This window comes from Colobus angolensis, unplaced genomic scaffold (assembly GCF_000951035.1).
Source record: "Colobus angolensis palliatus isolate OR3802 unplaced genomic scaffold, Cang.pa_1.0 Scaffold220, whole genome shotgun sequence".
Lineage (NCBI taxonomy): Eukaryota > Metazoa > Chordata > Mammalia > Primates > Cercopithecidae > Colobus > Colobus angolensis.
The window spans coordinates 3,768,216-3,786,259 of NW_012115378.1; the positions used below are offsets into that span (position 1 = coordinate 3,768,216).

General features: G+C 34.9%; 1 protein-coding gene across 6 annotated transcripts in view; it reads left to right on the forward strand.

Moving 5' to 3' along the window:
• Positions 1 to 18,044, forward strand: part of NOL4 (nucleolar protein 4) — a 383,989-nt gene that overhangs the window by 125,529 nt on the left and 240,416 nt on the right. The gene's annotated exons all lie outside the window — the stretch shown is intronic.

Below are 18,044 nucleotides of genomic sequence, written 5' to 3' on the forward strand. Positions count from 1 at the left end.
ATATTTTCTAGCTTTGATTTCTTGGGCTGTCATCCTTCTGACTAAATCAAGCATTTAAATGTGATCAAAAGATTAACTTGGATGTTTTTCTTTTATGTAAAAGACAAGTTTCAACTAAGAATCACTAGATATTAAAGGAAATTTTACCAGAGCAGTAGTGCTGAGTAAGACAATATTTTGCTGTGATTTTGAACTACTTTATTCAGCTGTTAAGGAAAGAAAGCTCATGATCTCTTATTCCTGGGTTCATTAAAGATTTCTGAATCAGCCTATTGTTCTTGATAGGAAGAAAGCTAGATATGTAGAGAAAGTAGATGTCATACTAACATTGTAGGCCTAATATTTTTGGAGATCTTTGAAAACTACCTTTGTAGATTTTTGTCTTTGTAAATATACAATTATGCATACAAGTAAATTTGACTTATTTCGGTAATTGTGGACAAAAAGGGAAATTGGCCAATTATATTCAAAATTTGTTTATTGTTTCTATATTTAACAAGTTTATATGAACTTTTTGATTGAAGAATTTTGTACTTACATTTATAGATACTGAAAAAAACCTTTGCTTTCTCTGACAGTTGCTATTACAAACTGGTTGCAAAAGATTGCTATTTGTGTTCTGTTTGTGTTGGCAAGGCATAAGAAATCCCTAGTTTGAAGCATAAAAAACATCCAAGAACAGAAGGGCTTTTCTTTTTCTCATTTCAGATGAATCTTAAAAGATGGTGGTGTCCTTGTTAGCTTGAGTTATAAGAAAATGGGGAATGCATTGATTATCAGTGACTTTAAGATTGTATCTTACTTGCTATGTGCTAAAATAGCTATTGTAGTAGAAAAGTCATTTATTTGGAAATATTATACGAATGAAGTTTTTCTGATTTAGATATAAATTTTCTCTTTTCTTCTAAAACATGAGTAGGCATTCCTCAGATTTTGTATTTTTTAATGGCCATTGTATAGCACCAAGATCATAGAATAACTGAAATATTCTTCATAATGTGCATCACTCCATTAATTCGCTTATGCATTTAACTTAGTTATCTCCTAACCATCTTAGTCCATAATTTTAGGGAATATAGATAATGTAGAAGATGTATAGAGAATGTAGAGGATGTCTCTCATCATGCAAATTAATTGTTTACTTGACTGAAATTGCAAGCTGTGGGTCTTTGGCTATGGCCAGCTGCTGTGATATAAATCTATATTGATTTTAATCAAATGCAGTGGAATAACTCCAAATATTATGTACTCTTAAGGAAAAGCACTTTCTCATGATATATTGATCAATGTTTCAAGGGTAATCACCTACCTAGTTGTTCCTTTTCTAACCTAGGCCTAACCCTTCCTTGCCTTACATATCAGATACTTTTTTCTTACATTTCTTGCTGAGTTTTCTCTTGCAATGATCCCTCCTCTTTCTCCTGCATTAGAGTTTTCCTCACTCTGCTGGATTATTAGAATCTACATACAAACATAATTTGATAAATATCTTCTTTAAAATGCCTCCATTGATTTTGTCTTTTTCCATTTGTGCTGCTATAACCAAATACCTGAGACTGGATCATTTGTAAAGAACAGAAATTTATCTCTCACAGTTCTGGAGTCCAAGATCTAGGTGCTAGTAGGTTCAGTGTCTGGAAGAGCTTGTTCTCCCATGATAGTGCATTTTTGCTGAATCCTCCCAAGGGAAGGAACACCATATCCTCTCACGCTGGCAGGATCCAAAGAGGGGTAAACTCCTCTGTCAAGCCCTTTTATTTTATTTTATTATTTTATTTTTGAGATGGAGTCTTGCTCTGTTGCCTAGACTGGAGTGCAGTGGTGTGATCTTGGCTCACTGCAACCTGTGTCTCTTGGGTTCAAGCAATTCTCTTGCCTCCGCCTCCCGAGTAGCGGGGACTACAGGCACACACCACCATGCCCAGCTAATTTATTTTTTTTTTGTAATTTTAGTAGAGATGGGGTTTCACCATGTTGGCCAGGCTGGTTTTGAACTCCTGACCTCAAGTGATCTGCCTGTCTCGGCCTCCCAAAGTGCTGGGATTACAGGCATGAGCCACCGTGGCTGGCCTCTCAAGCCCTTTTGTAAGGGCACCTAATCCTATTCATGAGATGAGACTGACACATCCTAAAGGCCATACCTCTTAATACTGCTATGTTGGGGATTAAGTTTCAACATCAATTTTGGATGGGACAGAAACATTTAACCATATCATATCCCATTGCACCTCTTCATTCATTGCCCTATTTCTCTGCACCACCCCTGCAAAAGACTTTATAGTGAAACTCTGTAAGAGTTGTCCCATTATTTCCACTCTACCCTTTTTGGCTCATCTCAAGTAGGCTTTCATCCTTGCCACCGACTTCACTTGTTCTTGTGAACATCACCAGCAGGCTTCTTCTTGCTTAATTCATTGGTCAACCCTTAGTCCTCATCTCCTTCAACACTAATGTTTAAGGACAACGCTCCCTATTTTTTTTTTTTGTCTGGTGCAATTTCTGTGTCATTCATCTCTGTGGGCTCCTTTTCCATGTTCTATTCCATAGATGCCAGAGTGCAGGCTTCAACTCTCTCTTCCTTATTCTCACTCCCTAGGACACCACATCTAATCATGTCGCTTTCCACACCATCTGTACCTAGATGAATCCCAAATTTATTTCTCCAAGCCCTGACATCTTTCCTGAGGTCAGGAATATCTCCCCTTACCTATTTTCTAATTGTTAACATTCTTCAGAGGACTTATCACTGTATGAAACTGCATTGTTTTACTCACTTATTAGCTGTTTCTCTTCTAGAATGAAAATACCATATTAATTAATGAGTCTTCACTTGCTTACAGTTTTCCTTTCATTGACTTATTTGAGATAGTTCTTATATGCTATATCATTTAAATGATTAAAAGATAACTTTTCAGAATGATTATATTTTGTAACATAAGTTTTACATATTTATCTCCTTTTCTTTTGTCCTTCCTTCTGATAATGGTACTCTCCTAGGTAATCCATATTGACAAACTTCTGTAAAATTTCTTTTTTTACTGTTTACAAATACACAACTATATACGTACTCAGAAAATTTTGTCATCAAAAACCTAGAATTATGTCATTTATGCTCTTCTGTATCTTGATTTATTTGTCTAACATTACCTTTCTTTTAGAGCCTCCTATATTAGGGGTGAGTGTGTGTGTTTTTGTGTGTGTGCGTATCACAGTGAGAAAAAAAAAAAGGCATGGGACCTACTTCATATAGCACATAATTTTAAGGAATATATTTCAAATTCAGTGTTGCCACTATTGACACACAACTCTTTGTTGGAGAGGGATGTCCTCTGCATTGCATAAGGTTTAGCAGATTCCTGGCCTCTACCTGCTGCATGTTCGCAGTTCCCCTTCTCCCAACTGTGACAAAAAAAATATCTTCCGATGTTACAAATGTCCCTTGTGGGACAAAATTACCCTAAGTTGAAAACAAATGGTATAGGTAGAGAATAAGGGTCTGTGCAAGAATCCAGTATGATGGGGATTGAGGAGACACAGTGGAGAGATGTTGAGAAGTAGGGGCTGAAGAAAAGTCTAGGAATCAGTGCCTAATTGACTTTCTGCAATCTCAGAATAGTTCTTTAGTTACGCTGTCCAAAATGATAGTCACTCTCCACATTGTGGCTATTGAGTACTTGAAATATGGCTAGTGTGACTGAGAAGCTATTGTAATTTAATTTTAATAGCTACACGTGGCTGGTGGCTACTGTGTCAGACAGTGTAGATATAGATCATTATTTTATTTTGACTGGCAGTTAAACTCCGTTCTCTGCAGCCATTGGTTGAATGTGTCTGAAGTCTGGAAAAACTATAGGAGAAATTCCTATTTTAACAGTTGACTGAAATCCCTGTTTAATATTTTGAAAATCTAAACAATACAAATTTTTTTAAGTTAAATTAAAAATGTTTTTTATCATTAAATGATTAACTTAAGATTTTATTTAGAGAAATTGAAGTAGGACACTATGATTTTTATGAATCCTTTCTAATAATTATAACAGGTAGGCATAAAAATGTCCTTATTGGGCACCATATAAAATGAAGAGTAAAATAAGTTATTTTTTTCACAATTTTTATTTCACTATGGTTGTAGAAAATTTGAAAGGTATTCATTAAAAACAAAGGGAAAAGAAGACTATCCAATGTGCATTGTTTTGGAAATATGTATCTGTATATAGAGATATATATACACTCAGAAAAAGAGAAAAAGAAGAAAAATATTTTTCCCCAGGCTAGACAATTAGATAAAGGTCAAGAAGACACAAACCCGAATGAAGAATTTGTAATAAGGAGAATGCTTCAAGATTAATGTATAGTATTCTGCTCCTTTTGCCTTTTTTAGGTTTATAATATTTCCCTAACTCAATAAAAACATAAAGGCAAAAACTGCATAGAAACTGAATCTTTGCATAAACAGTATTTTACCCTCATTTTTGGTTTTGAGGAAGCTATGTTGAGCTGTTTAAATTTTTTTTTTACAGACTTAAAAGAATGTTTTTAAGTTAAAATCATTTAAAGGTTATATATACATCTGCTTTACTCATGAACGCATGAGTAAAAGCACAACACCTTGAAGGTGTTGTGGAATATAAGGAGCTTATTATGAAGGAAGCTTTGCTATGCAATGGCTGCGGTTCACAGAATTTCAAAAAGCATCTCGAGGCCTAACAGCTAAAGGCATCCTTCAAATATTCAGCAAATTGTAAGCGTTCTTGTTCTGCCATCCATTTAAATGGATTAGAAACAGAAATTTTGTCACTTGAGCTTCTGTGTTTGAATCTCAGGTCCTAGACATTTATGGCAGCATGGATTAGCTCAAAAAATTATTCCCTTTCCTAAATCAATTACTTAGTTTATTATGAATTTGTACCTTCTAAAACGACCGATGTTCATTCCTTGTCTGTGGTTAGTTTTGAAAAGATATGTGGCAAAATAAAAGTGTCAGATTTAGAAACAGACTTAAAGTTTCAGTTCAAAATAAATGTTTCTCTTCATTTTATAGAATAATACTTTTCTAAGAACCATTTTAATCACTTTTCTGAGTTAACACTTTAATATAAACTATTGATATTTTGTAAGGGAGTAATTGTTCTTTTTTTAAGTGCAATTAGAAAGATTATTAGATATTACCAATATATTTATGTATTTTTCAATTGCAACAATTCATATATATATATTTGCATTTTTGGAAAAGATAATAGGAATACAAAGGAATGTTGAGGCATACCCTTAAATTCTCTGTATGTCAGCTTAATCAGCTATAAAAGTAAGGGATTACAGTTTTTAAAAATATACATTTCTTTTTAGACCTTATTTTCTATGATTTTGGTCATAACATCGCAGAATAAATTGCTTTTGGGAGAGCATGGTCAATATCCCTTGATTATCATATGTCAGTTGACTCAGTGGAGTAACAGACCTTTTTTAACACAGTTTTTTTTTTTCCTGCAGTGTTTAGTACTTCATTGTTGAATCAATGAATTGTTTATATATTGAAGTGTTTAACAAGCAGTGTAAGCAATGTCTGTATGCCAATCAAAGGGATGTGGTAATGTCTAGATACAATAAAGAGAGAGAAGGACTTGGAAATTAGGAGGTTCTCTCTCTCTCTTTCTCTCTCTCTCTCTCCCTGGGATAATATCACTTTCACCCAGGCTGGAGTGCAGTGACACAATCACAGCTCACTGTGTGCATGGCTGGCTAATTCTTAAATTGTTTTTGTAGAGATGGGGTATTGCTATGTTGCTCAGGCTTGTCTCAAACTCTTGGGCTCAAGTGGTCCTCCCACCTCATCTTCCTAAAGTGTTGGGATTACCAGCGTGAGCCACATTGCCTGGCCAACAGTTCTGTTAAAGGGCTAGTTCATCAATACTTACTTCTACTTCTACTAATGACAGATTTAAATATATATATATATTCAAGGAAAATTTTCCATTCAAAGATATACTTGATAATTCTATTAATATTTAGAAATAAATAGTTCATTTGCCAAAATTGGAGAAAATCTCCTTTTCTCGTATTATTTATATTATAAAATGTTTTGATACGCTTCAATTGATCAGCCTGTGTTTGCTAAGCAGGAAAAAAAGTGAATTGAAATTTAGGGCTAAATTGCATACAAATATTAAAGTATAGCATAAATATATATGTGTGTATATATATATACATTTATGTATCTTACACATTGTGGTTAATTATACTAAACTTTGAAGACCTTTAGGTCTTACTTCACTCTTAAGAATAGGTAATTAGTTTCAAATTAAATAATAATTAAAATTATTATGTGAAATAATGTTATAAATATATTTAGGTAAATTAAAGGAAAGGCTAACATTCTGCATTCTAATGATTTGAATTGCTTGCCTTTGAATAAAGTCACATTTTCTATAAAAACATTGTGGTTCTCAGGGTCAAAATATTAGAAGACAGTTTCCAAACCTTAGAAAATTATCTTGGATATCTTTCTTTGAATATCTTTGGGCAAAAATTGAATCTTACTGATGTCTACTTAGTCCCTCAAGGGCTAGACTATAGAAAATGACAAGAACGAATATCCACCTCTAAAATCTAGAGTTAGACTCCTGCCTTCAGGGTTGTGTGGATATTTTGCAAGATAACATACTAATCTAGGGCAATATTCCCAAATGATGGAATCTTTTTAAAAATGTATTTATTTATTTATTTATTTTTAGACAGAGTCATGCTGTGTCACCTGGGCTGGAGTGTGGTGGCATGATCTCAGCTCACTGCAACCTCTGCCTCCCGGGTTCAAGCAATTCTCCTGCCTCAGCCTCCCTAGAATGCTGAATTCTAAAGTTGTACTATAAAAAATCCATTTAAAATATTTCTATATTAAATATTTTCCCATGGTCCTTTGAGACTTTTGGATTCCATAGTAAAAATCTTTGTCTCCCACTAAGACACACATGATATATTAATAGAATTCACCGAAAATAGTTAAGCATATTCAGAGGCTAGGTAGCCAAAAAAAAAAAAAAAAAAAAAAGGCAAATGTACCATTCAGAGATAGAATTCTAAAAGGTAACTCACTTGGATCCTTGAGTATACTTAGGACAAGGGTAAATGGTGTGAGGTCCAATATTTCACTATTCACTCAACTAATACATATTAAATTCTAGCATAAGTTGGACAATGGATTTACAAGCATGAACATTGCATATTAGATTGAGCCATATGAAATTGCCACACTTCCTTGATTTGAACTAATGGTTCAAGCTCTAAAATAGCTTAAACTAGAATATGAAAGATATGGAAACAAAGTGTTTTTGAAATTGAGATGCATTTCTGTTTCAGATAGCAATGATGCTCACATATGTATATTGTGTATATCTTGACTTGAACACTCGTAAATTATCACAGTCCTCTTTTCAGTGGAAACATAGAAGGGAGTAAGTGAACAAAAATAGCAATCTGATTGTGAGATAAATAAGTACATAAACAGATATGATTGTTGGAGTTTCACTTTTTCTAATATCCTAATTCAGATTATGTGCTAAACTAGCCTCCTGAAACTCTGACACTGGGAATTTATTTTAAAAATACCAATTCATGGGACCCATCTCAGATGGGATGACTAAGACAATTGTGTGGGATATAAGTATGGGAACCAATTTTCCACACTATGCTTGTGAAGATATTCTTTACTATTCTACCCAACTGTTCTGGAGTGTCAAAATGGCAGTAGGTCTAAAGGGGATTAAGTCACATTGGTGCACTTCATGCTCAAATGTTGTTACCAATAACTTCTGAGTTACTCTTTCAGTGAGGAATAGCATGTAAGTTCATTCCTAGTATAAGTATGTGTTTGTATGTGTTTCAAGTTGCTCTGTTTTCTTAGTTATGACAATTGCCACATATGACAGTTCTTTTATAACTTTTGAAAATACTCCTATTCTACTCTAAGAAATTTTACAGTCTGTTTTCAAACTTATGTATATGAACATTGCATACACTGGACTTTAGAACACACACACAAACACACATGAAATACTCTTTTGCAATGCATTTTTTACTGCCCAGTTAATATGTGAATAAAGTTTTAGTGAAAATATGCTTGTGGCTAAAATTGCATTTAATTTGGCTGAATAAGATAGTTTTATGTAATTATTAAAGCATATAAACCAGCAGTAAAAGCAAGAACTATGTACTGTTCACCATTTAATTTCAATGGAAAATCTAATAAAACATGGTTTTAATAAAAGTGTTGTAAAACATTATACTGAATAGGAAATTAAATTCAGTGGTTAACTTTTTTTTGTGATGGTGAATTTTAATCAGAAAAGCTATTAAAATGTTTTTCAGGCTGAACACCAGATTCCCTGGAGAGATTATGTTGTCTTGTGTAAGTCATTTTCTTTCTTGTGCAGGTTTGTTTTCTTTCAGTGTTTACAATTGCTTAGGAAACTTGGGATAAAGCAAAAATTGTTAAAAGGATGTTGATTCTTTTACACAAATGTAATAAACTATTTGACTTCAAAATTGAATTCGTTCCTAATGGTGTTTTCGCTCTCACTTTTTAATTTGCATACACTTCTGGACTTAAAATACCTAAAAATGATCCAGTGCTGCTGTTTTTTCTTAATTCAAGTTGTTTTAATGCCTTATTAAAAATAATTCACATGATGAATTTGTTTAAATATTCTGAATTGAGTTAGTTAAGCTGATGAAGCTTTTAGAAAGCTCTCCTTTATGGCAGTTACTCTATAAATAATTGTATAATAATTTGCAGAAGTGTAGACTACCTTGATAAGTAATATAAAGAAAACAAGTAATTTGAAGGAATGTTACTATGAATTGGAGGAAATTTTGATTGTTAAATCCATTTGTAATATTGTTATTTGTGTGTATGTGTGTGTTCATGTGTAAGTATTTAATCATTTGAAATTGCTTTTAAGCAGTAATTCTGTTTCCAAAAGTAGAAGAAAAGCTAAGAAAAATTATATGTAATTTGACTTACATATATGTATAAGAAAAATTATATGTAATTTGACTTACATATAAAGGATAAGCATGAAAAATGATGTTTAGTTGCGTATTTATTTGAAATGTGTATATAGGGAATATTATTTTCTTTTTACATTTAAGATCACTTATTTGGGAGTTTGCTCTACCTTTCTTAGTGATAATTCTGCCTTTCAATACTTTATTCATATTACGTAAGTGTTTTTTCATATAAACGAGTGCTTGTTTAGAGAATTGGCTTACTGATTTCAGGCTCAAACTTGCCACACCCCAGAGACCAGTCCCATCTTAGCTCGGTTCTGATCCTCAGCGAAACTAGGGGAAATTGGCTTGGTTCCACGCTTGCCTTGGAGAGTCTAATCTGATCAGTGAAAGACGTCAGATTAATTTGAAATTTTACTGCTGGGTGAGTTCTTTGTTTTGAGGTATTGCTCTTTTGGTTTCGTCACTGTCTTCATGACAGTGTTTGCCAGTCCATGAATGTTCATGTGGATACAAAGTTCGATCAGTTTCAGCACCTCCAGGAGATGCCAAAGTTCTGTTAGGACCAAATAGCAGATGCTAGACCCTTTAAACCTTAAATATGGATTTCTGTCTGCCTGTTAATGCATAAATAAAATTAAGAAGCCTCGTAACACTGGAGAGATGTTAGACAATACATATCCTTTCTGAATTTATTCAAATAAATTTTGAACCTATCAATTTATATGTCCAGTTATATTATAGAATCAGACCACCTGCATTTCCAACTTGAAAGTCTTGAACAACTGTCTTTTTTGTCTGTTTTTGTTTTTACTGTCACCTTACTAGCCTTTATAAACTCTTACCATAAACTGAACACCATGCTGCGTTTCTTTATAACTTTCTTGTACTAATTTGGGTCAGCTAGCTATTACTTCTTTTAAAAACAGCTTTAGCCTTTAGGCAAAAGCAATTTCAATGTTTAATAGGGCTTTGAAGCTCGTGTTACATGGCAGCTGTGCAGATAGATAAATCAACTACCGCGTAGCGGTAAATTGACCATGAAAATCTTTATTTATTAGGTTTACAGGGATCTTAGATTGTGGGTGATATAAAGAAAGAACAGTTGGAAGGTATTGAAGAAAGGGGTTGAAAGGATATCTCATGATAATTATTATAAATTTACAGTAATTATTTTCTTATCAGTCTCATTTCTCCACTTGATTGGGAGTGATTTGGGGATAAAAAACAAGGTATGTCTAATGCATCCTTGCATACTCCCTTTGGAACCACATACAGTATTTAAAATACAATGAAACCTGAATACTTTTTGAATTGAAATAGTGTTTTCAAACTTCTTCCCCATCTGCTTACTTCTATAGTCAAATGCACTCAACCCTTAGACTCAGTTATTCTTGCCAAATATTATATAGGCAGTTGCTTTCCTTCTCCTTAATGGGCGGGGCCTCCCTGCAACAATTTCAGCATCACCAGCCAGGGATTTATGGAGAGAACTCTGATATCCCTGAGAGGAACCCCTAGGAGGAAGGGCGGCCGCTGTATCTTGGATCAGCAGTCCTAGTCTTTCCTGTCGCTGGCTCTGCAGAGTCAGGGCAGCCCAGAGCAGGGGGATTCCACCCAGCACAGCACACCCACTCCACCAGGGAGCAGTCAGACTGCCTATTTAAGTGGGTCTCTGATCCAGTTCCTCATGGCTGTGTGAGACCTCCCAACAAGGACTCTCCAGACACCTCATACGGGAGTGTTCCAGCTGGCATCAGGTCGGTGCCCCTCTGGGACAGAACTCCCAGAGGAAGAAGCAGGCTGCCATCTTTGCTGGTCTGCAGCCTCCACTGGTGATACCTCCAGGGGCAAGAGGGACCCAGGTGAATAGGGTCTAGAGTGAACCCCCAACAAACCGCAGTAGTCCTAAGGAAGAAGGGCCTGACTGCTAAAAGAAAAACAAACAGAAAGAAACAACAACGTCCATGGATGAATATTCTGTCCTTTTTATATCTTATTTTGGGGTTCCTGAAGCCTATGAATTCTTCCTTATCGACATCCAAAATCTACTAGGAAGCAATAAAATAATTAGTAACTTTGGTATGTTAAGGTGAATTCATTAAGAAGACAGCATGAAGGACTTCTCAATCATAAATATTGACACTAGCTCGGCCAGTAACTTGTTCTGCAACATTATTTAAGTATTATTAACAACTTTGGGCAACCTTTTCTATATTTGTAAATGAGAAGCTTTAGATAATCTGTCTCTAAACTTTATTACAGTTCGAGAACCATCTGTGTGTTCACCCTGTTAGGGTTCTCTTTCTTGTTCCTAACATTTTATCTCGTCTCATTTTCCGTACATCTCTAAACTGAGTTAGTGCTTTCTTAAACTAGAGAAAGGAATTAAAGAGCAATGGAAATACCCCCATTTTTCTCCCCGCTGGCCCTTCCTTAGAAAACCAACGTGATTACTGAAAGAACAGACTTTCCACTCTTCTAGTTTCTCCCTCCCATCCTGACTGCAGGAGTCTTTCAGAGTTTTTTTCCTTTTTCCTCCCAATCTGTCATGCCATTTTCAAGAAACTGTAGTCAACATGAAAGCTCACGAATATTGCCAACATATTGTTAAATTATCACATCCTTCTTCTTCCTCTGTGAAGAATCTCATTCATAAGAACCGTTATCCCTGATCCATTTTGAATGTACATGTGTGTGTATGTGTGGGTATGTGTATATGTAAAGACAGAGATAGAGAGTGTGCAAGCTTTAGCTGTTTCAACAATAATTTTTAATTTCCCTCAATCACTTTTCATAAAATATTTCCTGAGGTTTTGAGGTACTGGAGTATTTCTTGGGAGTTCCTTCAACCACTGCATTGCTATGTCTTTGGCAACCTTAAATGTTCATATACATTTTAGAAATTTTGAGGGTTTCTGGCAGTGAAATATCATCAATCAGCCCATCTCTCTGTATGGGGTTATTTCTCTAACATGTCATTATTGTTATGGTGTAACAATGTCATGGAGAATCAATCCTGGTGCCATATAGAATAAAAGGTGCAACTCATCACTGCGTAGCTCTGTCTTTATTCAAATCTGTGATAAAGCAATCAAGAAAAATCAGGTTATCAGTATAGGGACAGTGGAGTTTAGTGCACTGAATGCTGATGCGGGGTTCTAAAGCGGTCTCTGTGAGGACATGCCTGCTGTCTTAAAGAATGCCAGCAGAACCAGTAGTTTGTTTATCTGAAATATTGTATGCAGAATTCTATTTTAGAGTCAATAAAATCCATATAAACTCTCATCCAATTCAACCATATAAAATCAAATTATTTTTAAAAGGTATTTCTAACTCAAAGGACAGATGACGACAAGAACTAAAATTTCTTGACTGTACTGAATGCTAGGCGCTGTTTGATGAATTAGCTTTTTAAAGTTTTTTTTAAAACTTTTTCATTATTATGCTTTAAGTTCTAGGGTACATGTGCACAACGTGCATGTTTGTTACATATGTATACTTGTGCCATGTTGGTGTGCTGCACCCATTAACTTGTCAGCACCCATCAACTCATCATTTACATCAGGTATAACTCCCAATGCCATCCCTCCCGCATCCCCCCTCCCCATAATAGGCCCTGGTGTGTGCTGATTTATAATCCTTTGGGTATATACCCAGTAATATGATGGCTGGGTCATATGGTATTTCTAGTTCTAGATCCTTGAGGAATCGCCATACTGTTTTCCACAATGGTTGAACCAGTTTACAATCCCACCAACAGTGTAAAAGTGTTCCTATTTCTCCACATCCTCTCCAGCATCTGTTGTTTCCTAACTTTTTAATGACTGCAATTCTAACTGGTGTGAGATGGTGTCTCATTGTGGTTTTGATTTGCATTTCTCTGATGGCCAGTGATGATGAGCATTTTTTCATGTGTCTGTTGGCTGTATGCATGTCTTCTTTTGAGAAATGTCTGTTCATATCCTTTGCCCACTTTTTGATGGGATTGTTTGTTTTTTTTCTCGTAAATTTGTTTGAGTTCTTTGTAGGTTCTGGATATTAGCCCTTTGTCAGATGAGTAGGTTGCAAAAATTTTCTCCCATTCTGTAGGTTGCCTGTTCACTCTGATGGTAATTTCTTTTGCTGTGCAGAATCTCTTTAGTTTAATTAGATCCCATTTGTCAATTTTTGCTTTTGTTGCCATTGCTTTTGGTGTTTTAGACATGAAGTCCTTGCCCATGCCTATGTCCTGAATGGTATTACCTAGCTTTTCTTCTAGGGTTTTTATGGTTTTAGGTCTAACATTAGAGCCATTTGAAGTAGACTTTTTCTTTTTTTTTTGGTATACAAGAGGAAACTGAGGCTAATTTACTAGCCTGTCACCACAACTACTAAGTAGTAGAAACAGGATTGGAACAGTCTTCTGGTTCTGATGCCCATGGCTTTAAGCATGAGTTTCTAAGTTGCCACAAGTCCATCTGTGTAACCATTGCATTTATTATATCCTATAGCTTATGCTTGTTCATGCTTATTGTTTTATGCTTTCAGGCTCAACCATTCCATTATGTTCTTATTTTCTAAACAGAAAATTAATAATAAAGCTAGTATTTTTATATAGCTTGTGCTTTTATAATCTGTCTATAATAACCACTTACAGATGTTTTCCCATAACTTCCTATTATCATGCATGTATCCTCTTTGCATTTTTATAAAGAAATTAAAATATTATTTGTAGCCCTTGAAATTTATTGGTTCTACCTAGCTCTCTAAAACAGGAGCAGCAAACCTAAATTCTGTTTGTTCAATAATCTCTCTCGACAATAATTGCCCTGTGTTTAAAATTCATATTTTCGTATATCTGTTAAATATGTAATTGACTTTTGACAGTTTCATTCATTCCCTCCAATTCTCCTTTGTCTGGAAAGGACAATAGGAAAATGTGGCTGCCCTCTTTGGCTGCATTTATTATTTTGTATCTTCTCATTTCATTTTACTGTGCTTTATTCTAAATAAAAGACCAAGCTATGATGGAAGGAAACGAAAAACACTCTTCATTCATGACCATCCACTCATGTCAATAGTGATGTACCTTATCTTATAAGCTTTTTGTTTTATAACTATTCAGCCTTGCTTTGTGTGACATACAGTAAAATATGTTTTTGATGAAGAGTACCATTTTCCTATATAAAGCATCCAGAAAAATAGGCTGTTCTCAGCTATCAATTTATACAAGTCACATGTCTTAAAATGACATACATAACGTAATAGCCATTTCAATCTAATTAAAACATTTAAAAATATATTAAAATGTATAACGTGGAAATTATCCAGATTATAGTTAAGTAGACTTATCAAATATATTCAGTCCTACACAAATGTGAGCAAATTTTTCAAAATAAAATATCAAACTTCAAAAGAAGTCTTAGTATTATTAATTGAAGTTACTTGCATTTGTGGAAAAAAAGAAACTAGACCAATAAAATTCATTAAAAGTGCTTAAGAGATATTGTGGTCCTGAGAACTTATGTTTAGTAAATTGAGAAGTTAATAATAAACTCAGTTACCACTTAGGCATATTTTCTGTCTAACGATTGTGAACGCTTTATAGCTCTATATGTTTTATAAGGCTTGTCAGCCAGCCAGTCTGCAAACAGGCCAGCTTCTGCATTTGCATCAATAGATAAAGGGCCATCTTCTAATTTCTTAAAAAGAAGACTGCAGAATGTTATTCTGGGTATGAAAATTTTATAAATAAGTTCCAGATAGACTAGATACTTTGGCTTTTTCCTTTGAAAACTGTTTTTTTAACCAATTCAGGTACTATTACAATAATGACTATCATGTAGTTTAACAATCAAAATAGTATCTTATGTCACACATTATTCCCGTTTCAAAGCTAAACCTTACATTTTATTTTCTTTCCATTAAACCGTGCTTCTTTTTGCCACTAACAATGATGCTTTACCCAGTTAAATACGTGTTTTCTAAGACTTCTTTATAAAACACATCCTAAACTGTTATTAAAGATGATGTTTGTGGCCAGCCTGGGCAATGTAGCAAGAGCCCATCTCTTAAAAAAGGATGAATATGATGGACAAGGATGTGGTACAATGGACAGAGCAGTGGCCCAGCCTTCGCAGTATCCAAGTTTAGATCCCAGTTCTGTGACATAACCTGTGTGCCCTGGTGCATGCCGCTTTACATGTTAGCCTATGAACCCTTCATTTCAATTAGGAGCAATATATGCCTTATTAACATTGGAATCTATAGGAACTTATTAGGTGATAAAGTCATTTACACCAGAATGTTATTGACCACCTACTATGTGCCAGAACTATATGCAGGGCTAGAGATTCACAGTGTGCAAAATAGCAGAGGCCCACACTCTTGCAGCTGATATGTAATCTGGTTGCAGGGGTGAGGCCATTAGATAACTATAGGACTCTACGTATAGCTACAAACTTGAAGAGGAGTCTTATGAGAGAGTCTAGCAGTGGCTACAGTTTGACTTGAGGATGGAGGAGTTGCAAATGCTTCTCAGTGTAAGGGACAGAGATCCAGAGGATGAATGACACTTCACAGGTGACAAAAGGCACAGGAACACATAAGGCAGAAGCAATAGGATGTGTCAACGCCTCGTGGCTTGTAAATTGTTGTGGTACAATAGGGCAATATTTTGGCACTATGTATGCTTGGTTTTTCAATGCCTTTTCCTTCTGCTTACCACATCTCCCTTAAGCAGAATTCAGGGTTTTCCCAATGAACAGCTCTTAGGCTAAGTCTGGTATAGAAAGAAGCAACAATCAATTGCTTTGCTTTTAAGTGCTTAAGTAGATATTTTAAAATTAATAGGATAGATATATATCTTTAAAACCATGACTTTGACTTGCAAGACGCAGGCAAAGAATAGAATTATAAAAACTTGGCTTTAAATAGGAGCAAAAACCTGAAAGTCTGAATGAATAAATTATAGAAGGGACAAGAATGCGTAATTACATAAGAACTTTTTTTTTCTTCAAAAGAAGTTAATCGTTCAATCATGTGTGTGTGGGAAAGAGCAATTTGGAGAGGTAAGATGCAGTGCTCACTGGGAAAAGCACAGTGGATGTGGTCCCTGTGGCAGGGTAGTTGGTATATGCTTGAAGGCACAAGATCAGAGCAAGTGTATGTCTCATTACTCAAGGTGTAGTCGGGAAGACTGCTAGCCTCATTTGTCCAACATGGCACCTGAAGGGTTCAGTGACAATGGCATGAGGTATTTAGGTACTTACACTAAAGGAAAATTTCACAGATATACACTCCAGCCTAGAATGGAGTGGCAAGGAGAAGCAGCTGGGAGGTTTGGTGAACTGGGAGAATCTCCTTAATTGGGACACAGAAGTCCTGAATCTGTCACCTGGAAGCCTTGACAAGTTCATGGTCATCATCAGCAGATTTAACAATGATAGACATATGATGTGAAAGTTACTCTTCCTTGGGGATAATTAGGGCAGAATACACTGGCCTCCTTTTTCTGCCAACCCACACTTCCCAAGCCTCACAAAATATTGTTATTTAGGTTCCTAGAGAGAAAGGAGTGGTGGTGGTAGAATCCTGACAAAAGATACTGAGTTTTAGTGGGCTAAACTGAGTTTTACTTGGCGAAGCAAGCTTCATTTGGCCCAGGTTTCCCTCCCTGACCAGAAGTGGGGCAAATAAAGTAGATTCAACTGAAAAGAAAAAATGTCTTCTATTTTTGTACAATTGAGTTGATGATCATGCGAATTAATGCCAGTCCTGCCTGAAGTGCAAGTGTTAGTGATAACCACTAACCTCAGGTCTGGGGCAGAGGCCCGAACTTACCATACCTAGAGCTTCACAGCTACCTTAAATCTATCATCCTGATAAACGTCTCTCCTTTTTCAGTACCTTGTAGTAAATTGGATATTATGTTTATTATGTACCTATGTTCTTTTAGAAGTGGTCACTAGGCATTTTAAAATTCCTTCTCGAGAGCAAAACATTTTAAAACTGTGTTTGCTGGATATGGTATTTTGTTCCCATATAAGTAATTATTGAATTATTGCTTTCATATTAGCTTGTCATTATAGATACACCAGTGAGTTATCTTGAACATGAATTATTAAATGTTTTATCTTCTCCTACACTTCCCCTTTTGAAATGATTTGATGATTTGTAGGAACAAAATGTATTGTTACTTGTGAGAAATAATCGATCTGCTGAAGTGATGGCATTGAGGTCGTCCAGCATTATCCTTTGAGGGTAATTTTTATGCCCATGACATCTAGTTTCACATCAGGAATGGCGTTGCTTAAAGACATCCTTTACCTTTTGACAATTGTCTTTACCAATAAAGGTGAAAAGTCATCCTTCAATAACAATTACTTAAATTTAAAAGAAGGGAATTCACTTCAGACACAATTTATGTCTCCCTAAAACAAATTTCTGTGATCTGACCAATGTTGATAGGGTTATTACTGCCATTCTCTGAAACTAGCATTCACTTCATTCTAATGTAAAGATAAATATAAGTATTTATTTATAGCTCACATATTTAAATTTTGATTAAAACATCTTGACATCAAGAAAATGCCAACATATTTCAATTATCTAAAAATGAGAGAAAATAACGTATAGATATGCATTGGATTTCTCTTTCAGTTCATGGAAATTTTATGATGAGAAAAGTGAATTTATAAAATTAAGGCATGTATAAGGACTTTTTTTAGGTGTAAAAATTATTTTATTTGTTAGTTTGTGGTTGGCTTATTAAGTTAGTTTAATTGTTTTGCTTTGTTTTCCAAATACATGGATGAGTAGGTTACTGTTTGTAGTATTGCCATGGGAGATAACATTTTGGCACATTTGAAAACTGTTTTAGGTCAGAGAAAGTAATAATGGAGAGTAGTAAAATTATCAATTGCTCTAATAACCACTAGAGGTCTACTGATATCAAATTTCTGTCAATACATTTCCTTTCTACAAATATTTTAAATTAATTATTTCATATGAATGAAAGTTAATTTTCTCCTCTGTGTTTTATGTATTTTTTATTCTAT